Below are 9,244 nucleotides of genomic sequence, written 5' to 3' on the forward strand. Positions count from 1 at the left end.
TTTCATGCTCATTCATTGCTTTCGCAACAAACAGGTAACTATGAATCGGCAGCCACCAATCACTCGCGAATGGCCTCATACAGTTGGGCTCGATCAGAATGATGTACAAAATCGCCTCATTAACATTGAAGATGGCGTAGGACAGATGTCCATTGTCCTTCAACAACTCTCGAGACAAATGAAATCCACTCAAGCTGAGCTTAACTCTATAGTTGCCTTAAACACCGTCATGACACCTGCAAATTTGCCAGAAAATAGCCGAGTACCATAGACGGTTTGAAAGATCATGAAAAGTTAAGTCGGTGCAGGGGCGAAATCCCATGGACTGTCCAATTACGCCGGCATTGAGATCCCCGAAAAACTCAAAGCACCCGAATGCGAAAGGTATGCTGATACCCCCCGTCCAGAGACTTACTTACAGGCCTACCTAGTTCGAAGGATGATTCAATCGTACCAATCGAGCTTGACTGGCCCTGCCTTGCGATGGTACATTGTCAAAAAGATTAGTCCCCTTAAAACCTGGAGGGAACTAATTCATGTTTTTCACCAAGAGTATAATCTTGACATCACCCTACCCTACGAAGAGCCGATGATCGCGGAGCAAAAGGAACCGTTAGTCGCTGAGATAGGAGAATAGCATGTCAATGAAGCCTTGCATGATAAATGGGCAGCTGAACAACACCCTATTACTGGAAAATTTCCCACTAGGAAAGGCAAGGAGCCTTTGTACGAGATCCAAGACACAGAGCCTGTTCAAGACCGGGGCACGACAAGACAACTCCCAAGCTTACTCCAAGAGCTAGGGTCCAAAAATACCAACCCCTATCAACTTGGGAAGTGAATCGGATAGTGAAACTCCAATGTCTCTCACTTCCTTTGTGAGTGAGCTGGCAAAACGAAGGGCTTTACTCAAAGATCTGGACCGGGGGCCAAGAAAAGAAAGCCTAAGCAAATCAATGCAGCGTCTGTCGACGAGCCACCACACCCAAGCTTCGAGCATTCCCAAGAATACAGCTTTGAAGGCTACCATCCCCAAGAATACAACCCCAAAGGACTTCCAGCGTTATTTCGACAATGGCGACGATTCATCGTATACTTGTTTCTTAGTCTCATCCGGGGATGAAGGCCCGTCAGAAGAGGAAGCATACGTCTTTATCCGCCATGATCCTAACGAAGTACTAAGCTCTTCCTCTAACCATGAGGATAGCTTCAATACTTTATCCTCATTTGGAAATTTTGACCAAGAAGAAAGCAATGGGGTAATCTCAGTAGAATCCAACTCTCCTGAAACAGAAAAATTCACCACTACAACATATATGCAGTGGGAAAACCAGTGGCCTAACCAAGACATACCAGGCTCGTCTTGCCCTCGTAGGATCATGACCCCTATAGAAATGTGGATACCCAATCTCCGCAAGTATAACGGCACGACTTGCCCCGTGACCCACTTGCAATATCTCCATGCTAAAATGAGTCGGTACTATGGCCCGATGTCATTCACCGCTCAGGCCTTCCAAGAGAGTCTTACGGGATCTGCATTACAATGGTTCATCACAGCGAGATATCTACCTCATGAGAGATTGGAATGAGCGTCTTCTTGCATTCACGCCGGTATCAAAGCCGGATTGGGAATGAAGTGCCTTGTCGAGCTTGGTTCACTTCAAAAGAAGACCAATGGAGGATTTCCGAGCGTATGCAAGGAGGTGGGAGGCTTTTATGATGCAAACTTACCCTCAGTTGGTCGAAGAAGAAATGATAAAGCTGTTCATAGGGGCTTTACCTCGCAAACATCGTTGTTGGTTGCATGGGTTGCATCTCCATAGCCTCAATGAAGTGGTCCTTTCATGTGAATATTTCGAGTCTTTGGAGGCGAAGAATTCAAAGGCGCTTAATTTCAAGACCAGCACTATCAAAGCGCTCCTTTAGGGGTTTTCATGGGTTTTACTTGTTTTTGTAATTATATGTTTATTATCTTATCTAGTGTGCTATGGTTGTATTTTCCATTCCAAGTACTCTATTGTACAGTTATAATATTTTGTTTTAAAGAGCATGAGGCGGTACTCCAAACCAGCCCGGTGATGCTATCCAACCATGAAAAAATATATCATCCAAGGAGAATGCGAGGCTGGGCTTCCTCATGCTTTTTCTCCCCTGAATACATATTTTGAAAACAAAAAACACTTCATCACCAAAATCTTTAAAAAAAAATGATAAATTTAATCATGTTTGTCTTTCTGACTTACTCACTTCATGTCTCAGAAGATCATTCCCGTTCCCTTTGACTTAGTGCAACATGGGGCATTTGAAGCAAGCACATTATGTGAACTCACCGAATTCAGTGACACCCTGCCAAGAAAGCAGGGGCAAACAGAAAGGATCATTACGTTTCAAAATGGTAAATCCTATTCCCTAAACATAATGTCAAAAATGACATCCTCTCTCTGCCGTCTACAGGAAATGAATGATGGGATGTAATAGGCACGAGGCATATTATCAAACTTGAAGCATGCATAACATGATAGCTCAAAGGCGGGATGTCCCGAGTTCATTGTGAGGACTTCCGGCTTCTACGAGCCAAGAAGCACAAAGAAGGATTTGCTTCTCTTTCTTTAAATTGGTTACTGTCAACAGGGAAGAAATCCAGACAGTTGAAGCAGTCTCTAGCCCATTATTCAAAATGAGGACCTAGAAACCTGACTTCTTGTTCCAGATGCATGCTCTCACAAGAAGTAATTGCCATTAGAAAATTAGAGGTTTTGATTGTCCATCTCAGATTCCACAGAAGCTTGAGGTACATGACTTTTGCCCAATGATGCCATAGTTAAAGACAGAAGGAGAAATTCCACAGAAGGAAGGCGTTGAAAATGAATCAACGACCAGCAATCATACATACATGGTCACAAGTGAGGAAGGCCAATCGAAAGAAATGTCCAACTATGCTAAGACGAAAAGGCTGTCATCGACATTTAAACATCATCAGGAGTCAACAAATACAAACTTTGGAGAAGAGTAATTTGGTATCATTCCTAATACTCCCCCTTCTTTGAATTCACTTTTGACGTATTTTCCCTATTGACAGGAAACATTGGGAATCAAAAACCAAACTTGATGGTCGATATTGGCCCAGTGAGGTTCATGAGAATGACCCACATCAAATTCACCTGGCTTCGTGTAAAAAGACATGTCATCCGGGAGCAAATTCGAGAGAATAATTGACCTAACGAAGCAAGGGACATAGGACTTTGTGTCCCCCTCTCACTTGAGTTCACCCAATCATCGCAAACCAAGAAAGGGTAAAGTTGTATCGATTCCGATTATTCGACTCTTGAAAGAGTTCATGACTAACACATTCCCTCTTGTTTGTTGCGGGATCACCCGATTTGTCGGGAGTAAAGATAACGAATCAATGTGAAGCATGTCTTGTTTGTTGCGGGGATTACGACTATCAAAAACAAAAATCACAAATCAATGAGAGACATGACAAACTCTCCTAAACGAAATTGCGTCCTGAGTAATCGCCAAAGCAAATGACAGAAAATCTTCAGGCCTCAACTCACATTTGATTTTGGCTAGACTAATTGATCTACTTGTACATCTTCTCTTCTGCGAGGGGGCAAAAGCAGAGATGCCCGATCAGATTCCCAACCCCGACCGATCATTCATGTGTCATATTCCTAATCAATAGGGACAACCATCGACGTCCATTTGCGAATAAACCCTTTTGATGTTCAAAATCTAACATATTTGGAAACACCATTATGTTAGCCCTAAAGTTGTCAATAGGGTCTTTTGCGAGTCAAAACTATTCACTTGTTTTGAAGAGTTCAAACTCCATCATATTCAAAATGTTGCATGTCATTTCGGATGAATTCGCATGATGATTCCGTCTGTCTAAATCACCGATTCCACTGAGGATTATCATAATAGACAGCTAAGTGAAGAATACAAGATTAATTAAGCATGCTGGATGAGGCGCGTCAGAATGATGGAAGGCAAGCCATATCCTACACACAGTTCCCCATGTATACACTTGTGAGATGAGTACAGAAGATTCCATGGCTGCAGGGTAAAGAGTTCTCTCACGAATGGTACGATAACCAAAACAGTGAGAGGCATTTCATTGCTCACCCCATTAAGCCTCATACACTGGTGAAGCTTCTCTCATATCCCGTCAAAGAACCACCCCCTTTGGGGCAAGTCGAAAGCAAGTCGGCATCACAAGGTGAGAAAGGGGATAGAAATTTTCTTGCTTACACTTGCATCAATCTTCGAGTGTCTTTATTGCATATGAACACTCGCATTAATTTAAGTGCCCTAGAGTCATGAAGAGCAATTCTTTCTTTACGAACTTGTATCTATTGTACAACTCAATTGAGTCTGTAAATTCACCCTCACATGGAGGCAAAGCAGAAGCTACTGCCGTTTGAGTAGCATAATCAAAAGCGCCGTCAAAAGATGAAGACTCAACAGTCTAACAAAGGCGTTTGCTTGAACTTGTCAAGATCAGCTCTCAAGCAACAAAGAATGAAAAAACATGGGCATAAAAAAGCAGTGTACCTGGTAAAAGCAAGGTCAATGGCCATAAATGAAGAACTGGAATAAAAATAGGGGCATGAAAAAAGCAGTGTGCCTGGTAAAAGCAAGGCCAATGTCCCCCAGTCAAAAATGCAGCCAAGAAAATGTTGCTGTTGTGGTCCATAGAACCTCCATTTAATAGTGAGAAGAAAGACTAGTGACAAATGCCAAGGCAATGACTAGCTCTACCTTTTTACACATGAATCAAGCCTACGTTGCATCCCATTGTAAAAGTCTCTTCAGACTAGGGGCACTTCAATTAACGTAGGATTTCATATGTCTATAAGCATCGCTCGAAGAAGTACGAGCAAGACTATTCTATCTCTTTTCGCAGGACTCTTGACTTGCAAACCCGGAGATGATCGTGCAGCACTTTGTTCATGAGCCTTGACCTCGACGGTCCCCTTCGATGAGCCACCTTGGCCAAGACTTCATCATAGTTTCAACAAAGACCTCTCACATTGGTAAAGTCGCATGTTTGCGAGAATACTCGGACCCCTGGCGACATGATAACGGTGAGATAGTGTGGTCCTTATGAATCCTGCATCAATGGTCAGGATAGCCTTTTCCATGAGAGTGAGTGAAAAGTCCTTTCAGACTGAAAGTCCCTCATCTGGCATGCTCGAGACATCTACATTCTAAATGAAGGTTGTCTTTCAAAATCTTCCCCAGTGAAAATCAAAAGATGCAAAACTGACAAAATTATCATGCATGAATCTCATTTGAACTCATGAATTTACAGCATATACAATCATGTGTGCATATTGTGCAAATAGTAGACATACTCTCAGAAATCAGAAATATTGCCAGGTAAACATATCCCTGTCCCCACTTGTCTTAAAGTACCTACCACTGTTCAGGTACTCTCTTATTGACACTCAACCTATTTGAGTCGTCCCTTGAGTTTGGGTGCCTACTGTTGTTTGGGTATCCCCATTGTCTTAGAGTACCGGCCATCGTTCGGATACTCCATTTTCCTGACACTCGACCTATTCGAGTTGTCCCAAGAGTATTGATACTTGTGACTGACTAAGTATCTCTTTATCATTGAATACCTACTGCTATTTAGGTATCTCTATTATCTTTGAGTACCGGCCACCGTTCGGATACTCCCTCTTCCTGACACTTGACCTGTTCGAGTTGTTCCCAGAGTATTGATACTTGTAACTGACCAAGTATTCCTTTATTGTTGAATACCTACTGCTGTCTAGGTATCCCTATTGTCTTTGAGTACCGGCCACCGTTCGGATACTCCCTTTTCCTGACACTCGACCTGTTCGAGTTGTCCATGAGTATTGATACTTGTGGTGACCAAGTATCTCTTGGAATACCTCTTTTGTTGTCTAGGTATCCCCATATCGTCAAAGTACACACCATTGTCCAGGTACTTCCTTTTCAAGACACTCAACTTGCCCAAGTTGTCCCCAAATAATAGCAGTTGTTCAAGCATTCCACTACTTTGTGTGCCTACGCCTACCCAGGTATGCTTTCTTACACTTGGACCAACTGAGTGGTCCCAGATCGTATCATTAAATACTTGTGTTCATCCAAGTATTCCAGTACTTTGTACACCTGTAGCTATCCAAGTATTCCACCCCTTTTAAGTGCCTGCGGCCATCCAGGTAAGCCTCGTGCTACATTCAAGTTCATGTTACCAGGAGGTGAGAAACCTTCATGAATATGCGGGACACGTCCTCGATATTCCCATTTACTAGGAGGTGAGAGACCTTTATGAATATGCGAGGCACGTCCTCAATATTTCCCAATTACTAGGAGGTGAGAGACCTTCATGAATATCCAAGGTACGTCCTCGATATTCCCAATTACCAGGAGGTGAGAGACCTTCATGAATATCCCAGGTACGTCCTCGATATTCCCCATTACCAGGAGGTGAGAGACCTTCACGTATATGCAAGACCCATCCTCGATATTTCCACACGAATATCTCAGGTATGCCTTGATTCTTCCTTCAGAGTTTATACCTGTGATCGTCCAGGTACCCCTTCGATACTTGTGATCATACAGGTATCCCCAAATAGTTTGTACCTGTGAACGTCCAGGTACCCCTTCGATACTTGTGATCATCCAGGTATCCCCAAATAGTTTGTACCTGTGAACGTCCAGGTACCCCGTCGATACTTGTGATCATCCAGGTATCCCCAAAGAGTTTGTACCTGTGATCGTCCAAGTACCCCTTCAATGCTTGTGATCATCTAGGTATCCCCAAAGAGTTTGTACCTGTGATCGTCCAGGTACCCCTTCGATACTTGTGATCATCCAGGTATCCCCAAATAGTTTGAACCTGTGATCGTCCAGGTACCCCTTCGATGCTTGATATCTCCAAAGAGTTTGTACATGTGATCGTATAGGTACCCCTTCGATACTTGCAAACGTCCAGGTATCCTCCAAGAGTTCGCACTTGTGATCATCCAAATACCCGTCCATTGCCTATGATCAGCCAAATACCCATTTCGACGCCTGCAAAGGCCCAAATATCATTCATGTTAGTACTTGTGAATATCCAAGTACTCTTTGATATGCTTGTGAATGTCCAGGTATCTTCCAGAATAAATGCGCTGAGAAAGGTCGGCGCATCCTCCCGAGAAAGGTCGGGTTCCAACTGGTGTCTTCGACAGAAGTCAGACGCCCAACAAATAGATGCTCTGAGAAAGGTCGGCGCATCTCCCGAGAAAGGTCGGGTACCAACCAGTGTCCTCGATACAAATCAGGCACCCACAAATTGATGCCCTGAGAAAGGTCGGCGCATCCTCCCGAGAAAGGTCGGGTTCCAACCGATGTCTTCGACGTAAGTCGGACGCCCCACAAATCGATGCCCCGAGAAAGGTCGGCGCATCTCCCGAGAAAGGTCGGGTACCAACCGGTGTCTTCAACGGAAGTCGGACACCCCAACAAATATGATGCCCCGAGAAAGGTCGGCGCATCTCCCGAGAAAGGTCGGGTACCAACTGGTGTCCTTGATACAAATCAGGCACCCACAAATATGATGCCCTGAGAAAGGTCGGCGCATCTCCCGAGAAAGGTCGGGTACCAACTAGTGTCCTCGATACAAATCAGGCACCCACAAATAGATGCCCTGAGAAAGGTTGACGCATCTCCCGTCAAGGCGACCGAAGAAAGGTTCGGGTCCTAGACAAATCATGGATTGTTTTAACAGGCGACCGAAGAATGGTTCGAGCCCTGGAAAAGCAACCTCTTCATATCACCAGGTAAGATGACGCCTTGATACTTGCCAAAACTCGGGGTTCACACCCTATCTCACTCACTCTCGGTAAGTAACTACATGTATCTTCTTATCTGTCTTAGTATATGTAAAGTTATATTGCTCTTTAGAATAATAAGTTCCAAATAAAATATAATCTACTACGCATGCATGGATAAAATTGAGGCATCACCGTCTTTGAATGCAACCTCTGCGAACTCACCTTCAAAGAGGGTGATTGACACCTCAATTTTAATTAGGTCTATTTTATTCATTAAGTTTTTATTTTGTCTTTTTGAATAATGAACAAAAACCAAATAAATAGCAAAAACAACAAAAAATAGTAAAAATAAAGGAAAAGAAAAACAAAAGCAGCAGCCCCTTTCTTTCTTTTTCACACGACTTGGCCCCACCCCTTTTTTTTTCCTTCTTCTTCTTCCCTCTTCTTCTTCCTCGCTCCTTCTTTCTCCGCCTCTGTAGTTCACGCGCAGAAGACGACGACGCGCGCAAAGGACGGCCTACGGCCGAGGAGAGTAGGCCGACGTCGGCCGGAGAAGATAAGATCGCGAAGCGCCATCAATGCCAAGCATGCTTATTTGGATGAGCTTGGATGGGACGCCGGTTCAGCCAAGGAGAACCGCCGCGCGCGAAGGGCGCGGTCGAAGCTCCGTCGACCGGATTCCCTCGCCTATAAAAGGGCACCACCTTTGTCGAAGAACGGCACGGGCGAGCTCGGAAATCCTTCACCGAGAGACATCGGGAAGGATTGAAGGGCGAGTGCGGGAGAGAACTCGGGTCGCGAGCTCGGGCCGACCTCCCACCGAGAGACTTCGGGGGAGGCCGCCGGCTAGCGAGTCCGAGAAGGTCAGATCCGGCCGGTGGAGGCTCGGATCTGGCCTGAGTGAGAGAGAAGCAAGGTCGGGTTGACAAGCGAAGAGGGTGAGATCCGAGCGGAAGGAGCTGAGCGAGAGAAGATCCGGAGGAGAGAGGGTCGAGATCAGGCGCGAGATCCGGAAATCTGCCGTCTGCCGAGTCGCCCGAGCCGGGCCCGCCGTCATTGTGGCCGAGCACGGGCCCCGACGCCGTCAAACGATATCTTGTCGCCCCGTGCCTCGCCGCTGCTGTTTTCCCGACGCCGTCCAAGTTTAAGGGCCGCCGTCATCAAGCCGTCTTTGCCGTGCCGTGCCGACGCCGAGGATAGGTGACGACGATCCCTACTCGCGCCATCCCCGTCGCTGCTTCCCCTCTCGAAACCTAACCGCCGCCGTCCGCCATGTCGCCGCCGTCGTCAGGCGCCGCGCCGCTGTCCGGTGACACCCCCAACCAGCGATCCGCGTCGCGTCGGGTCGAGCGGGTCGGGCGTGGTTCGCGAAACCGGGTAGGGTTTCGCGAGACCTAGGCGGCCGAAAATCGGGCGGGCGCACCTCACCGGGTAGGGTTTCGACCAAC

This window comes from Eucalyptus grandis, chromosome 2 (assembly GCF_016545825.1).
Source record: "Eucalyptus grandis isolate ANBG69807.140 chromosome 2, ASM1654582v1, whole genome shotgun sequence".
Classification (NCBI taxonomy): Eukaryota; Viridiplantae; Streptophyta; class Magnoliopsida; order Myrtales; family Myrtaceae; genus Eucalyptus; species Eucalyptus grandis.